Raw genomic sequence first — 18,561 nt, forward strand, 5'->3', positions numbered from 1 at the left:
CAGGGCAGAGATGCCTTTATAGCAGGGGCGGGCAATTATTTTGGGCAGAATGGCTTGCCAAAACTCAGTAAGCAGCATCGAGGGCTGCATGACAGGCAGCCCAGAGCAGATAAGTATTCATTTTCTAGATTTTTTTAGGGGCCCCGCGGGCCAGATGGAATGGCCTGGCGGGCCGTATTTTGCCCACCCCTGCTTTATAGGTATCAAGCAAGTAGCGTAACATCCTTGAACCAACACTAAAATGCAGCCACCCCTAGGGGTAAAACAAGGAAATCACTCCCTTTCGACATGTCCCACGTCCCAATCGCTCCCGTGCCCAACATGCCAATAGTTTAAGCAGGAAGTTCAAAAGTATACAGCATCCAACTGAAAACTCCTCCGAAATCTGCAATTCTAAATTGAAAATGTTCAGCCTCATTCTGATGTGAGAGCACAAGTCCGGGTTCATGCGCACAGATCATTTTCTACGCTAGGCTTCCCGAGAGGAAAACGAAGCAATAAAGACAGGCCTGACTCACGCCTGTGATTTAAGGTGCACACATCATTCTGCAAACTGGGACGCTCCACTTCAAATCGGCACTTGGACTTGGAGCAGACAGGGCTTTTCAAAGGTAATGGCAAATTCACCAGGGCTAGGCACTGACACGTCAGAGCTCCCCTTACCATCCCGGTGATTTGTTTAACAGCTTGTAAAATCATTTAAAAAAGGGGAGCCACTTACCCATCCTCTTGGCTGGTGATAAGGAATCGCGGTGGGATTGCTACAAGGGAAAGGAAATTGGGAAATTAAAAAGAAGTGGCTGGGGGAGATAAAAATCCCCGATCTCACTCTAGTTAAGCAGGACAGTTCTGTTTCAGAAACAGATGGGAAGAGAATGCTCTTCGTGGGTAAATTAAGAGAGGAGGTTGACGAGACAAGAGGGCAAGGCTGATGTTTAAAACAAGTTCGTTTGACTTGGGCTCTGCACTTCGCTGACAGCCTGATTCGAAGGTTGGCAAAGCAGGTAACAGGCTCCCTTTCATTGGCTCCACCAGCAAATACACACAGTTTTAAGGGAAAACTCTTCCTTCCTGCAGAAGATTTAATGCTAGAAATCTAGGGACCAGCTGTAGGGGAGAGGGGCTGTGGAAGCGAACACTCCCATGGTAAGAAGGGGTCGAGGAGCTACCACCGGGCATGTTTTCCCTGAGCAGAGACATCCCCGAGCCTTGCAGAATTTTAAGGGAAAGGAAAATCCTTAAAAATAGAAAGACTTAAGATATATTCTTTAAATAAAAAATTGGCTTCTGCTTTATTATAAAATGTAGCATGATCTCAGAGAGGTTACAGCTGTGCTTGGGGAAAGTTTCCACTGAACTAGTGTATTCACTTAAAGAAAATAATCCTGGAACTGAAGCCACTCGAAAAGAAGTGCCACACCTCAAATACGTCTCTTTCTAGGTTTACTATAACCCTTTCCCCCTGTTAGTACCTAGAAGGCTTGAAAGCTAACTCTCAGACATTGGAAAGATTTTTCACACCTCATTTTATGAGACAAACCAACGAAAAGGTTAGATTTTTTTTAATTTATTTAAACTCATGTGTTAGTTGGAGCAAATTGTGTGAAGATAGGAAGTCTGAAAGTAGGTCTGCAAAAACAACCCTATTTCTGCTTAGCAAACCCATCCACCTGTGCCAGCAGGCACTCCCTGAATCATAACCCACATTGTGCGCCTCAGTCTTAGTTAATGAGCATGATGCTTGGGTGTCTCAACTACCTGCAGCCGTCAGCATGGAGTGGAGAAAAAGGAGTTTTCTCCTGTGCAGCTTCAACTTAGCTCCCAGCAGAAACCACCTTCCTCAGTGGCAGGAGAGCACACAAGATCCCTGGGGTAACACTGGAGTTTATACTGGATGCTCATGATAAAAGTCCTGTAACTCTCACTGTGTTCTCAGCTAGCTGGAAGAGCAGCTCCAATACTACACAAAAGCATCTTCTTAATGAAACAGATTTCATCAGATCAGAGTTGCATTATTTCCAAGAATGAGTCTATAATTAGCTAAAAGACTGGTATTTGACAGTGCTTATGGCTTGTTTACAAGGATTTGGAAACCTTTTCTTCCTTTAAACTATTTTGAAATATGTTAGGATGAAGCCAAAGGATATTTTATGTGAGAGGATGTATACTTGCCTGACTCTAAGCATTGCTTAAAACACTGGTACAGGCTTCTGCATTTTTACCAGAAGAGGAGGCAGTGCAATTTTAGAGCTTCCCTTATAGGGGGGAAATAAAATCCCTGCGGGATTGCAAATGTGACTTCCCACATCCTAGACCAGTGCAAATCCAGGAAAGATGTCTCCATGGAGAAGGCAAGGTGCACAGTTCTCAATGGATACTCGATGACTTCATTCTTTATCAGAATCCAAGATTAAAAAATAAAAAGGGGGAGGATGGAGGGGCAAGGGGTGTGGCAGATGGACAGGGAAGGTTCATCTATTAGCTCCCGGGACTAAAACTCAGTCCCTGCCTAGAGTTCTCCTATATTTGTTATTCTGAAATAAACAAACAATTTAATCCGCGCTCACTCAAGCAAGCCATTTAAAGGGGGCTTTCCTGCAGGAACTCCCATCTCGTTTCCTTCCCATTCAGACACAGGCAAACCCTGTTTTCGTTTTGAATCAAAGTAAGTAAGACCTACATGCCCTGACTTCCGGGGTGGAATCAGCACGGTCTTGCAGCTCCAAACAAGGGGGCACTGCCAACAGACAAGCCCCTGCCCTAACCTGGATGAAAGTGCAAGAGCTGATCCAAGCAAAGGAAAGCATGTTGTGGCTTTACTGTAGATGCTTGTCAGCATGGCAGCAGTTTGAACAGGAAAGAAAGGGGTACAATGGGTTTCCCATTCAAGTGCTAGGCTGGGGCAGTGAATTCCCAAGCAGGAAAGTTAAATGAAAGCAAGAAAGGTGTATATTTGCAGAAGGGAACGGGCAACTTTTTATAAGAAATGTGATTCTCTGCCAGACCAAATAAGGCACAAAAGAGGGCTTCCCTCCAGCTTCAGCTCCAACAATGTCAAGGCTCCTTTCAACCCAGACATCAGCTCAGAAAGCAAATAAAGTTGCCGGTAAGAATCCAGGAGAATGCTTGTCCAGCCTGCAGATCTCTCTTTTTTTTTCAGCATCTGTCCTGCATCCAATTAGGCTGCCAGTGGGGTTCATAGCTGTACTCTTAACTAATATACTCCTGCTATCCAGTTAACTATCTGCCAGATTGGTTGCAACTAGAGTGAGAGTGGTCTCCCCATTGCAATTCCACAGGTATCTGCAGAGCTCTCTCTGTGCTCAGGTCAGTTCCTCAATGCCATGTTCAGTTCCTAATTACATCAATGGCTTAGCAGTCCCATGTGTACTGGGCTTCAATATGTGGGATTGTATGCAAGATCCAGGACATGCCAGCGCACACCAGACCCAAATTCCAAACCCTGTTGCTTGGATTCAGTAACAATTTGGAATTTCAACAAGTTCATTATCTTTGGGGAGATGTGGGAGGAAGGGCGGTTCCCATGAGCATGGAGCTGGACTGTTCTTGGAGGTGGCAAATGACAGAACAAGGAGCAATGGGCTCAAGTTGCAGCACAGAAAGATTAGGTTAGATATTAGGAAAAACTCTCTCGCTGGCAAGGTAGTAAAACATGGAAACAGGTTACCCAGAGAGGTGGTGGAAGCTCCATCCTTGGAGGTTTTCAAGACCCAGCTAGATGAATCCTTGGCTGGGATGATGTAGTTGAGGCTGGTCCCACTTTGAGCAGGGGGTTGGACTAGATGTGACCTCCTGAGGTTCCTCCCCACCCTCATTTGCTATGAAGGTTGGGATCATAGGATAGTTCTGATATTCTTGCTATTGCACTATTCAAACCTAGGCTACCTCTCAAATAACACGGTCTTAACTCTGAGCTGACTCGTGTGAAAAGGAGAGGCAAGGATGAAGGCAGCATAACCCAAGCCATACCTGAACTCCTCTGCCCTTTTAGCTTGCTGGCTGTGCTCATTCCAAAGTGCTGGACGAGACCACAGGTCACAACGGAGACGCGTTCGAGAAGCAAAATAACACACCTATTACTCAATACAGACAGGTAATACAGCTTCCAAACTGTTTGGTTAATGAAGTCTACCAGCTGACTGTAGTCCCTATCCTAGAGGGGACAGCTAGGCTGCTCCAGACTTGGCCTTGATCACAAATCTTCTGTGCATTTCCCAGGATGTTGAACTGCTGGCATCAGGAGGCTCCCAACCCGAGCAAAAATGCTAGTACTCACCCTTCTTTCGAGCTACCAGGCACTCAAAGTTGGCCTCTCTTCAGATTTGAGGTGACAAACCACTGTAAGGGACAATCTAAACAGACAAGGCAGCAGAGGGTTGAAGGGAGAAGCAGAACGGAGAGATCAAGCGACTTGCCCTGGGTCACACAACAGTTTACTGGCAGAGGAAAAGATTAGAGCCCAGACTCACTGCTGGAGCCACTCGACCCACTCTGCCCTTTTTTTTCCCCCCCCCCTTCCAGATGTGATTCTTTCTACTACTTTTTCTCAGAACCCATAAAGCAAAAACTGGAGAAGTATGGTAGGAAGCTTATCTAACCTTGCAACTACCAGTCTCTGGCCTGGCCGTCTCCGAGCCGGCTGAACCATTTCCCAGCTTTTCCGGGTGAAGCTGTAAATTTCACAAGGAACGAAACCAAGAAGCCAAACAACTGGGAATACCGGAGGTGTTACATGAAGATGTAAAGGGAGTCAAAAATGCTGTGCTGAAAGCCGTTTCTAATCCTGCTGCTACGAGAAAGCAACTTTACTGACCGAAGGGTTTTTTTACATACAATTTATTGTATGGACGACTGGCAGTCCCGCCAGTACATCAACACTATTTGCTTTGTTTGGACCTTGCAACGAATGTGGGACTAGAAGAAAGGAATTCTTAAATTCCTTTCCTGGTTCTAACACGACTTCCCCTCCTGTAGCCTTTGGCAAGTGACTTCATGCCTGCATTCCTCTGTTTCACCACGTGCCAGGAGGGGACTAACACTGATGGCACGTGAACGCATCCTGATTGTTCTTGTTAAGGCCTATGGAAGATGAAGAGTTCTAGCCACGCCAAGGCCCAGGTCAGGATCTGCAGAAAGTAATTACTGAATTTCAGTGGCCGGACCTGATGTTCAACCTGTGACAGTGTTAAAGCTCCCAGCTTTCAGATGCTGGGTATTCCGCATTTTCCAAAAAAAAATTAAAAATCAGGCCTCTTGAAGGAGAGCTCAAGATGGGCATCAATGGGATTTACAGTAACCTCTGAAAATCCTGGCCACGATGTACAATGAGAAATTCTCCTCTCCCCTTCCAGCCACCTGCTTGAGCTCCCAAGGCAATTTCCTGCATGAACTATCAGTTTTACTACTTTGTTTCATCTTCTCACCAGAGGCTGCTTAAATCTCTCTCAGGACAGGACCGATCAAGTTCCCTTGATCGTGGCTCTACAGTGAGCACCTCCTACCACTGCAGGTTCCTGTTGTTAAGAGTGGGCCCGAAGCAATAAAAGACTAAAAGGATTTTTATGCACTCTTGTCTGTTCTGGAACAAGCACGTGCATTTTGTTTTCTGGAACTACTTTCATTTGAAAGAGCAAATCCTGCTCCTCTTCCCAGAAAAGAAGGTTTACATCTGCTTTTACTTCTGTGCTCAACACAGAGAAGGTTTGACAGGTTCCCTGTGCTATCAGGGGCTTTTAGTGGTCCACCGACAGATGTACTCCGGTACAAAAAAAAAAGAAATTAAAAAAAGCCAAGCACATATACTTCTACTGGTATGAGTATTGCAGAGTAAGACTGGACCTTTAACAAAACTGGTATAAACTGATAACGAATGTTCTCAATTTTATTCGTAAACCTGCTGCGAATGGTGACTGGAGCACAGATGCTGTTTCTCCATGAAAACAACTGTCAAAGCAACCGAAAACATCAGTGAAAGACAAACCCATATCCCCAAAGTTGTGCCAACATCAAAGATACTTCAGTCTGAGGAAAGGGAAACAGGGAGGGAGGGGAGAAAACTCATCTAAAAAAAAAAGGGGGGGTGGCAATGATCAATAAAACTTTAATTCTTTATTTTTCTACAGCAGCTTCTATCAGATTATCTCCACACATTTTACAAATATCATTTAAAAGTTTTCCAACACCCCATTAAATAAAGGTTCATTTTATATACATAGGCATACAGAAGTTACAGGATTTTTAAAAGTTAGTTACAGATCAAGAAATAAAACCAGGAACGTCAGCCTTTCAGTCCAGTGTTCTAGTCTCTAGATCAATATTGGATGCTACTAGCATTCAAGAAAAAGGAAAAAAAAAAAGACAGCTATACTTTGCCCACATTTAAAAAATAAAAACCTAAGAACTGTTTATTTCATTTTCGGCAAGGGGGGGAGAAGAGGCATGATGATGAGGAGGAGAAGGAGGAGGAGGATTATTATTATTATATCTGGAGAAGAGCAGGGGAAACAAAGAAAAGAAAAAGTAGTTCCGAGGGGTTTATAATTAATCAAAAGCAATATTATTTTTAAAGGCAGTCTATGGAAATACCTGATACAAGTTCCAGTGGTCAAGGTATCAAATGTGATTATGATTTTTTAAGCAAACAGTTGCAATTGGTTCCTAATATTATTTAGGGGGATGGTATACAGAGCATAAAAATACTGTACGGGGCATACTAAAGACAAAGTAGCGGCATTTTAATTATTATTTACATAATCCATTTGAATTATTATTTACATAATCCATTTGAATTATTATTTACATAATCTTGCAGCTGCATTCTTCAATAATGATTGCTTGTCCATCCATTTTTCTCAGAATATTTCATAATATTTTCTTTATCTGCATTTGGAGGTTTGAATGAAATCTTGCTAGGAGGAAGCGGAAGTGAAACAAAGTATGAAAAAAAATAGCCAAACCTTCCTGTAAAGCACAGAGGATGGCAATGGAAGCTTTCAGTAAAGCACCTCTCTGCAGTATGGGCATGCACATGACATCTGACATTTCCATTACCAAGAAAGATATCTTCAAAAATACTAAAAAGAGTCAATACGATTCCAATTAGCTTTGACATCTATTTGGATCTAGTCCTATGTCACATTAATAAAAATGTTTGTTATCACAATATGTTCCTAGCTTGATTACAGTTTTGGGATGACAATCTCTACTGCTCTATTCATATGAGAAACTGAGATATCATGTATAAACTGATGCATGGCTTGATTTAGCTTGCTTATATTAGCATTTTGCTACACGTTGGGTTTTTTTCATTGTTAAGAAACTGAAATTTAAAATACACTGAAACACTGGACAAATTACCATCAAAGCCCAAGCGGTGCAATGACTGATGGGACTCTCCCGAGTAATAAAACCTTTTGTAAAGTTCCTAACATGCTTTGGGGTCCTTTATTTTAAGCCTGCTGTCTTTTCTTTCAGGTCCATATTCTGAACCTTGAGTTGGTTTCTGCACTGTAAATTTTAGATAGATGTCTAGCGATATTGGAGATCAGGTTACAGTGCAAGGGATAAGAGATAAAAAACAATCTGCAGAGTTCCATCTGGAGGCAGAGAACAAAGCCTAGCAATCTGAAATGAGAGCAGCCCATCATATACTGAATCTGCCCAACCCGTAGCAGCAAATGTCACCGAAATACTGTAGTCAGAGAATATTAAATTTAAAAAATTCCTATTAACCAAAAAAGAAAAAGGAAAAACAAAAAATCAGGGGATTTAAACAAAAAATTTCAAAGCTGTCTTTCAGCGTCAAAGAGAATTAATAAACTGAAGGAATCCAAAAGCACTTTCATATTACAAATCTCTCAATTTTTGCCATTTATAACATTTAATAAAATTATGCATATGGCTTATACCTTTTAAAGAAAGCTACGGGGAACTGTGGTGAAAACGCTGGACTCCTGAATGCAGAGTTGTCAGAGTACAGTATATTCACACCAGCTCACAATACAGAGAGGTAAGATGATCGGCCGTGCTCACACAGAATTATGCAGCCAAATGGCCGGTCTTGGGAGCCTCCTTCTCCCCTTAGCCCCGACGAGAGCAAACCTAAAGGGGCCTACTCGCAGGAGCAAGAGGCTGTGGGAACAGACCCAAAGCTTTTGGCACAGAAATGCAGCATTAATATAATTTACAAAATGGTTAAAATCTGAATGTTTTCCTTCATGAAAAATAACACACTTAATGCTTTTCATCTGGCACATAAAATTTACAATACCTCCAGGAACATTTTCTTTGGTTAAATCAACACTATTGGTACTTTTTAGCCTTTAAGTGTATTACGGCCCCGGCCTTTTATGAGTTTTTTTGGTTGTTGTTTTCACCCATTGTAATAAACTTTTCAGAACAAGGCATGATCAACAATAAAAAGCATTCCCATGTCAAACAGTTTTAACTGCAACTTTTAAACTAATAATAAAAAGCGAATCAGATTCAAACCCTACTTTTATAGCTGTGATCCCGATGCAATTAATATAAAATAATTGTCTGTTGGGGCCAAAAGAGAGACAGAGTTAAAGCACTTTAGCGCTTTCCTTAAAATTGTTTCCATGCCGTTTCCATCAGGCTGCTGCAGCAGATGTTGGCTGTTAAACTGTGCAGACGACACAGTTCATGACTTTTCGGAGACGGCTGTGTGCCACATCTGTAGTTGATGAAATAGAGTGCAGAAGTGTGGCAGACAGAGAAAGAAAGTGTGAGAGAAGCAGACGCAGGCTGGGCCAAATGAATTGTCTTCAACGCCGGGACTAAAAATAGACGCACACTCACACTTATACAATCTCTTCGGCCAACCTTATAAAACCTTGTCTGTCTATCCTATTATGGAGTCAGCCTATCGGAGGGACTTCCTGAGCACAACTTCAGCTGTGGAGAAAATGAGAGCATCCAGGAAGCAATGAGTTCACACGGAGGAAGCAAACTGTGGCAGCATTCTCCAAATGAAGCCTCTCTCTTAGATCCTCATTAACTGGGCTCCAATCCAAGTTCATCTGGGCCCCAGAGAAAGGCAATGCTTGTGTTTAGTCCGCACAATACTGACATAACATTAACAGATTTACATATGCAAAACTGTGAAGCAACAGGCATTCCCCCTCAATTGACCCACGGCTTGTAGTGGCTGCCGAGTTATTCCCTGCTTAGGTTCTGTAACCAAGTGGGCGTCATGCGACTACCATCTGGGTACCACTTATTTAAAGCTGGCAGCCTCTCTGTAATAGGCAAGCTGGCAATAAGCAGGAAGGGAATAAATTGCATCATTTAGTTAACATCCACTTGCTTTGCGGCTGTTAAAAACCCATGACTGAATAATAATTTGGTTATTTCTTTTGCCAGACAATGCTGTCAGCCAAACTGTACGACGCAGGCTGCATGAACGTCAGCTTGCAAAATTTCCACTTTAAAAATAAATTAAAGAAATTCAGAGGACAACGTGAGCTAAGAAGTTTCCTAATGTTGGCGATTTGCAGGCAATCGCTGCCTAAAAATAAAATGTGTCCTACCATAGTAGCCAGATTTTCTATTAGCTGCCCAGCCCCGCTCGTTAAACAGATCAAACAATGACAGCCTGTAATGAGGTGAGGAATTGGGCCTGTTTATGGGAATGCTTGTTAGAGGTGAACATCTTTCAATTTCATGCTGCTCGCTGCCCGTCTCATCCTAAACCTTAATTCTTAGATTTTATCATTTCCTTCTGTCTAACTTAACTGCTTTCACACAAATCTGTATCAAAGAAAGTGGCTGAAACCCTAGACCACTGAAATATAGCTAAAACATATCCTTTGTAAAAACCAAAGCTTTTGAAGTGGGTTTCTCTTTGGGGCTCGTCAGTTTGCGGTAAATTAAGTTACCAATAGTAATCAATTTTGGGGTCCCACTTTTCTTAGGAATAGAAGCAGTCTGGCGTGCACATATCTCGACGCTAATCTTCCTTCCAGACTGAAAGGAAAAGCCCATGCTGGGTATGTTACACTTTTGTGTTGCAAAGATAATGAGGGTTTGCATTATAAAGTGAGAAAAGTCAGAAGGAACATTTTCAGCTAGATTAATGGCTAAGAAGAGCTAAGAACACAGTCCGAGGGTAAGAGTTTACTGAACACAGGCTGCAGCGGCTCAGACTTCTACAAAGTCAGACTTAGCCTCCCTTATTACATTTTGAAAGGATGTCAGAAACAGGACTCTGAAGTGCAGAAATAATTTAAGACAACTGATAGTAAGTGGGAAACTTGAGTTCATTAGTAACTGGCTCCCAGTATTGACAATTCATGACAGCCTCAGAGAGCCTCGGGGAGTGGGACAGAGAAGAAGAGTCAGATTGCACGGCACTTAGCATGTCTTTTAAACAGCTAGTGGCAGCTTCCAACGTGCACCTCAAGTACAGCCAGCAGTGGGGGATTATGGAGTAGGGCATAAAGGATGCCATAAGACAGCAGGCCAGAAAAAAAGAGGTGAGCAGGGAAGCACACAGTTCCCCCCACCCAGCCCTGCCTGGACTCCACTGTATCTTCTTATGAGGTTGAAGCCCCTTGGAGGAGTGTACATCACACGAGTGACAGGAAATTAAGATGCACACCGATGTAGCACCAAACAGTGGAGGATCGCACGTGTTTTGGTGCATGCAGAATTACAGAAGCAAACGCCACTACCACAGGGGGGAGTTGGAAGAGCCATGGGACAGACAGCATTACAACCAGGTGGTGTGAGGATTTGCAGAATTGACTCTTTAATGCTTCCCAGCGCAAGACACTGATTTTTCACTTTAAGATATTTTAATCCATTCTTCATTGTGCAATGGCATCGTGATGTCCTTGCCATCACACTTGGAGGATACCAAAGTATCCAAAGTGGGAGGACCTAACTCCATCCTGCATGCCATGCAGATAAAAGAACAGGCAATACCCTGCACGACACTGGACTTGCAGCACTGTGCATAGGTGGCAAAGTCCCCAGCTTCTCTTCTCACCTTCCACACTCACCAGACAATGAGGGCTCAATTCAGACGAGCACACACATGCTGTTTAGGGCACTACAAATTGCACCAGGCACACGTGCACCTGTTCGTTGCATTGCTAACTTGCAGCACAGCACCAAAATTTGACACTGGGAGATCTCAGCGTCAAAAACAAAGGCCACAAAAAGTGGTGGCACAGGCGGCAGCACCGTGTACCACCAGAAACAGAGCCTGGCCAGCCACTGCCATGTTCTGGCTGCTGGCCAGGTTCCAGGCAGCCAGAATGGCACTGCCGCTGCCCAGGAGGTCCCCAGATAAGGCTGCTGGGGCCAACACAGGTAGTGGCTCCAGCATCCCTTACCCCACCTGGGTCAATTTGCTGCACAGAGCACACACTCAGGGGCATGCCCTGGGGAAAAAAGCAGCGGCACATCTTTGTTCTGCTGCTTTCTGTACTGCAAGAAACACATAATCCAGCATACACATGCTCATCTAGATGTACCTCCTCTGCCCAAAGGGCACATGCACTCCCTTACAAAAGTAGCTCAACCACAAAAAGAGGAAGGCGGGGGGGGGGGGGGTGTAGAGCATGCTCAGTGCTGTACAAAATATAGCTCCAACCCAAGGAGAGGTGAGAGGAGGGTTATGAGAGAGGAAGGTGGAAAGGAAATAGGAAACAGAAATAGAGGATAGGGAAAGAGAGAGAAAAAAAAAAACTGACAGAGAAAATGAGAGATGCCAGAAACTGTTCCAGTGGCCAATTGCCAAATCCAGCACAAAGCAGCCTCCGAGAAAATAAAGCTTGGAAACCACTGAAACATCTCTGATAGCAAATACCAGCTTGCACAGCCTTTTAAAGATGTACCTGTTTTTGTCTGGATAATTACCCTGCATTGTCAGCCATGCTAATTAAGAGTAAACCAACCAGTCCCAAGCATTTCTTTGGGAAGGAGACCCCAAAACCTTCAATAACTTGACCAAAATGATCTTTGGGAAAATGGGCATCATCTAAAGCATTTGTACTACTTCGATTGTTTAAAATGCAACTCACCAAAGCTTGCTGGCATGTTTAATTCTAGGTGCTGCACATGCAAGACCACCACACTAGAGGCACATATTGTACCGTCATCTCCCTAATTACCCTCCAGTTATTTTTCTCCAGTAGGTCTAGGAGATTGTCAAAATAAGTCCCGCAACATCTACCAGCAACAAATTCAGCACAACAGACACAAGTTTGGTCCCACCAAATAAAAAAGACGACGGAAAATACATTTATTTGTAGAAAATATGTCCCTTCCCATCATCATCAAATAGATGATGGGTGAATTTCTTTCCTTGCGCTGCACCCTGGGAGCGAGACATTTAACTAGCACACATAGTACAGTCCTGGATTCATCATAAATAGAGTGTATTTTTAAATGCATTAATTATGAAACAGATGCTTCCAGGACTCCAATGGAGGACATTTTAAAATCCCAGTGTACACTTTTCTGAATCTGTGCAATTTCAAGTTCTCTTTTTTTAAATCCATGTCATATTTATTTAAAACCAAGGGGGATTCAACTGTTGCCCAAAAATTTTCAGTGCGTTTAATACAGTTTAGAAAATGCCTTCTGCTTTGTGAGTTTTGCACAAATCTGGATCCTAACCAGGTTTCTCCAATTTCTTTGCTGTGATGCAAGAGTTTAAAGATTAGCAGGAAAGTGAACATAAAATTTCCACTTGCCTCTTCATACTAGACAACGTTATTTCTCTCTGCAGCATACCTCAAGCTCATACCTCAAGCTCCTCCTCCATGCAGGCTGCAAACCCGATCAAGAGGAGCACGACACACAGCTGAGCTTCCGACTGACACCGGCCACGTGACAATGAGGGCAGGTCACTCGGCCTCTTTGGAGAGCACTTCACGGATTGACTAGTCACCAAAGAGTACTTGAGAGCATCATGAAACACCTCTCACTAAGAGGTGATGCTTGCATCTACAATATGCCTGGCCTCAGTAGCCCCAGGAGCACAAGTCCCATTGTCACTACTGAATAGATCGCTGGTATAACCACACTCTAAGCTGCCTACCAAGAAATTACTACCCTAAAATCGCTACAAGTGTTTTATGTAGCTAACAGACACTACAGGGAACTGTGCAATCAAAGCATCTACTCTTGGCAGGTTTTGAACACGGAATAGAAGAACTCTTAAACCTAGTTCTGTCAATAAAAAGTCTTTTATTGCCCTTGCAGCTACAACGGCAAAAATGCAGTATCTAGGCATCAACAGCAAAACAGAGATGCATCAGCACTGCACTGTTACTTGGGGAAACGGCAAGTCCTCTGGCCAAAGGGTGCTGGAGATAAGCAGGCACAATTTCTCCAACTAAAATCGTGGCTGAATTTGTACTGTGCATCCTGATCCTCATGTAAAGCTGTGTGGTTAGAAGGTGTTAGCTAGTATGCTCTACAACTTCAGCACAGACAAAGCCGTGTAAACTTTACCAAGCCAAACTAGGTCAAGAGAAAGATTACACAGGCTTCTCTGGAAAAAGAGAAACAAAAAGCTGAAGCAAATGGCTCCTTCTTGTCCCCATATCAGCCCCAGATACAGTCCAGGAGTTATCATAGGGGTCATATCCACAACTCTCGTCTTCTGCACTGACCTCAGAATGAGCTGGGGGCCAGCTTTTTTCCCCAGATGTTCACTCTGCCTGCAGCTCCGGGAAGACGGGAAGGCCTGTACGCTGCTTTGTTTTGCTGGCTCTCTTGAATAAACTCTCAAAATGTTTAAAAAAAAAAAAAAAAAAGTGGCGGTGGGGGGGAAATCCCTAACCAAGAGTATCAATTCAAATGCATTATTCACATGTATTTTTACAGCAGCAGAACAACGCAGATGCAAGCTTACCTTTACAAAAGGGAAGTTTGCTATAAGGAAGTGTATAACATGGCGTCCCTGGTCACCACGCCAATGCTGCCTCCCCTTCCTCAGCGCACGAAGATATGGCAATAGATCCTGAGACCTCCTGGTAAATCTCCAGAAATTCTGTTGATTTGCTCCCTTTATTAATACCCTGTGGAGAAACATGGCAACTACACTCCAACATGAAACCAAAAGGGGACAAAACCAGCCAAAAAGCTATTTTTGCCTCTCTGTTATCCCCTCCAGCAAAGATAGCCACATCCAGGGGTCGTGCCTTGCATGCGTCCTTCAGAGGTTCTGCATTGTTTCCAAACAGAGACTATATCAAAGAAAATGAGTAAAAGTGTTGTCCAAGGTGACGGGCAGTTTTCATGCAATACTGCAGAGGCCTTGGGCCTTGAGAGCCCCAAACACTAAGAAAATGTATTGCAGATCTACAGAGGTACGTTGCTACCGTCTTGCCTTAGGGTTGCTTTGGAACTGGGGTGGGCAAAATACGGCCCACGGGCCGGGTCTAGCCCACCAATTGATTGTATCCGGCTCACAGCTACCAACACGGTACTCATAAAAGGCTGAGCCCCACCTGGGAGCAGCCTGTGCCACACTCCACCCTGCGCCTGCCCTGGCCACCGCAAGCAGCTTGCTGGCAGGACTGATCCTGCCACTGCTGCAGCTGACTGGGTACTGCTCAGCTCGCCCTGCCACCAGCGGCTCCTTCTCCTGCCCCTACTGTGCCACTCCAAGCAGCAGGTAGCACAAGGAAGTGGCAGCAGGGATGCTCCAGCCACGTGGCTCCTGCTCCAGTTTCAGCTCCTGGCTGCCTTCCACCTACTCCGCCTGCCTGGCATGACAAACAGCCTCCCGTGGGTGGCCAAGTAGGTGAAAGGCAGGTCCGCTGGGAAGCTGTGCATGCTGGCCGCGGTCAGGACCACGGCACTGACAACCATGAGTGGGACAAGGTGGGGTTCAGCCTCATGCATGGCACTACGGGGGCAGCCATGGATGGGATGGAGGGAATGGTGGACCATACCTGCACCTGTTCCACATCACCCAGGCAAGCTCTGCTGCACGTACCCTCTGGCTGCCCCCATCCCTCCTCCATGCCACTCACGCATGCACACTCATTCCCTCCCACATACACACATAATATACAAGAATACGACTTTTTTTGAGCTATTATGTGTAAATCGGGACAAAAAATATTTTTTGAAATAAAATTATAATATAAATCCAACATTTACTGTAACATGTTACAAATTGTTATCTATAATTTGTTAAAATGACATCTTCTGAAAGAGTGAGTGAGTGAGTGAGTGAGTGAGTGAGTGAGTGAGTGAGTGAGTCCGTCCCTCCCTCCCTCCCTCCCTCCCTCCCTCCCTCCCTCGGCAGCTCACCAAAACTCGCTCAGTGGCCCACCACCCAAAATAACTTCCCACCCCTACATTAGAAGCAAAGAGCAGTTTGAACTGAACACGATGCCCCTGCACAAGTGACCGTGCAAGTCAGAGACTTCCTTGCGCATGCTGGCCACCACCCAACACTTCCGCTACTTCAGTCCTAGGCCTCTTCCCTACCTGCCATGCTCCAGTGCCCAAAGGTTTTGAAGAACAAATGCATCACCCAAGAGCGAGATTTTCACCATCTAATTTACACCACCCGCAGCCAACGTGAAAACAGGTCTGTTGGATAGAAAAGTTAGAAGGTCACCGAGATCCTGACCAACCCCATGTTTTGACTGTGTTTCAGAGCATCTCAGAATGGCAGCAAACCAGTTTCTATCAATTCTTTTATATATTTTTGTCATTGTTAACATCTGACTGATCATCTGAGAGAGAACTCTAAAGAGGAAAAAAAACCACCACTCTTATTCTGCATTGCTTAGCTTGAAGGAAAGAAAAAAAAAAAGTTACACCAACCCTGAGCACTAGTTTTCCTGCACCTTCTTGCAAACGGTTTAGGTCTGTGCCAAACTGCAGCATGACTTCACCCCCTATAATCCCTCTGACACGTGTGAATACCTACGCTATGCCAGATTATCAGTAAGGTGATAACACTTGTATGCTGTACCTGCTTGGCACCATTTGAATGAAGCTCCCTCGGGGCTCCTAAAGTTTCACTTCCTGTTAACACGCACCTGCACCAATTTCAGAAGCAATAAAAGCATAAACCATATTTAAAGCTTTAAGCAAAGACCTAATGTAAGACTGAGTGAACCTAATACTGCATTAACGACCATCCGTGCCATTCACTGAACACCTGGCATCTTCAACTGGTCCTCATACAGAGCCAAACAGAGGCTGTTTTGCATAGGTAGCAGAGGACAGAGCCAGAGCCATGATTTTCCAGTTTCGGGACTCGCATTCTCAATATTTCCAGCTAGAAAAGATTTGACAGAGTTTACTATACACAAGCACACAGCTTCTCAGCTGGCATAAGTCAATGTAACACTTCACTGAGCTCAAAGGAGCTACACCCAGCTATGTCATAAGAGGGTCTGGCCCTGCACTTGCAAACCGCCTCTTATTTTTTAATTCAAAAGCTGGTTATATTACTAACAGATAAACATATGTATCCAAACAATACATGCAGTTGTATTTGATGAACATCTACCCAGGTGATGTTTTTAAGAGCATGGCAACTAGAAACGAGGACCTCTTCTCAAAGCCCTCGTCAAGAAGAGCCAGTCTTTGGACCTGCTGACCAACGGCCTGCTAAAGGGAAAGCAGTAAAATTAAAACAATTGGAAGCAAAAAGAAACCAATCACAACAGGATTTTGAGCCAATGCACACCACTGACCCAACTAAGTGGTACTGACAGAGCTCTGAGGAAGAAAACAATAGAAAAAGCCAGGCTTGCATTAGTCCTGTGGCCCTGATGCCATCAGCAGGTACTGCTAAGTAGACAACAGTGTATTGTAGCAGCCCGCATAAGAGAGGAGGATTGGAGAAATACCTGACAGGTTTCAACGTGAATGCAAAAGTTTGGATTTGTGTCCTTTACTGCTTCCGTGATGCACACACAAGACCTGAAATTTGATGGGAAACCTCCTTAAACATGCTCCCAGCTATCTGTTCCTTGGAAGAACACAAAGTTTAACCCCCCCAAGGACCCTCAAAAGGTACCAGATACTTGCCCTCCCTTTCCATCCAGCCTACTCATACCCTATGACCCGTGGAAGCATGGTACCAGGAGCCAGACACTCCTCTGGGATGCTCTTTCCTGGCTTTTCATCTGGCTCAAGCCAATATTACTCATCTTCACAAGTATGGCTGTTCCCCAGCCTGCTCCAGCAGGAGTGGGGTAATACTTGTGCTCCTCCCCCCGGGGCATTTGCAGAAGAAAGCAGTCAAAGCTGGCGTTCTCAACATTCACAAGAACAGGCAGAGCTCCTAACACAGCCAGACTGTCACGATGACCAATGCAAAGCATGTGACAAAAAACATAAAATTAAAAAAAAAAATCCTTATCCTATTTTAAAAGGGTATGTTGAGACAGGAGGAGGGTGACAGAGTTTGTTTGTTTGTTTTTTGGGGTTTGTTTTTTTTTTAAAAAAGGAAAGGAAAGAGGAAAAAACAGCATCCCACCAGAATATAAATATCCGTGTGTGCCTAGAATAAAGTATCACCATAAAACTTCCAGTAAAGATGACTCCAGCCCACAGAGGTGTGCACAGGACTCCAGCTGAAGGACCGTGGAACAGCCGGCAGTTTTGCAAAGAATCTGGCACATTGCACTTTAGTACTAAGAGGGTTTGCATTCAAGAATTGCAGGACAAATCTTGCTGTCCTTTTTTAAAAGTAAGGCAAGTTCACTGTTCTGAATCAGTGAAGGATTTGACTGGGGCCTGTACTAACAGGACTCTGAAAAGAAAAAAAATGTTAAGAACTGGGGAGTTAGAAGACCGGTGCATTCACCCCATTGTGCCATCCAGTTCTAGAAACCTGAAATTGGATTCAGGCTTGGACATGAATGGGGAATAGGGCAGGAAAAGATGTCCACATCACAAAACCACTCACCTGCCAAAATCTGCCCAGGCAAGACAAAGAATTGGAGTACAAGAGACCATTCAGTTCACACTTGAGATAACTGGGTACAGTCTACCACATGATATTTGGCACAAGCCAATTTTATTCATTTATTCACCTTTATAAGCAAAAATGTAGCGATTCCCCAGGTCAGTTCTTCTATCCAATATTTGGGGGGGGGGGGGGGTTAAGCAAGTCCGATTATATTCCTAGTGCAAAGTGCCCTGCATAACAAGAAACCTATTGATATTTGTCGTACTTGATTTTTATTATATTTCTCTTGCTCTTTCTTTCCATATAGTTGGAATCTCTCTGTGGTTTCTGTGCATCATTTTTTAATCCCATTTATATTTTGATCTATGCATTGGTATTGGAGGCTTTCACCATACAAAGGGCACAACCTAGCTCTTCAGAAAGTCTGTTAAGGAGAATGGTGGAAGAGTCTTCATCTACATGAAGCAGACCCTATTCAATTCTGGTTTCACGTATTTAAATTGTTGAGCTGCTCAATCCAACCGGTCTCTTAAACAGCCAAGCGGAAAAAAAAAAAAAACTGTAAAATCTTTCTAGAAAATCAGGGACCAGTCAAGACAAACATCACTGGATGG

General features: G+C 44.0%; 1 protein-coding gene across 12 annotated transcripts in view; it reads right to left on the reverse strand.

The window, feature by feature from the left end:
* Positions 1 to 18,561, reverse strand: part of FOXP1 (forkhead box P1) — a 442,244-nt gene that overhangs the window by 413,067 nt on the left and 10,616 nt on the right. The window contains exon 1 of one of the 12 annotated variants that reach the window (XM_059715646.1): positions 722 to 742. The exons of the other annotated variants lie outside the window; for them this stretch is intronic. The gene's annotated coding sequence lies outside the window, so the exon portion shown is untranslated. Of the gene's footprint in view, positions 1 to 721; positions 743 to 18,561 lie in introns of those variants that run through there. 12 annotated transcript variants of the gene reach the window in all.

Source organism: Alligator mississippiensis, chromosome 12, assembly GCF_030867095.1.
Source record: "Alligator mississippiensis isolate rAllMis1 chromosome 12, rAllMis1, whole genome shotgun sequence".
NCBI lineage: Eukaryota > Metazoa > Chordata > Crocodylia > Alligatoridae > Alligator > Alligator mississippiensis.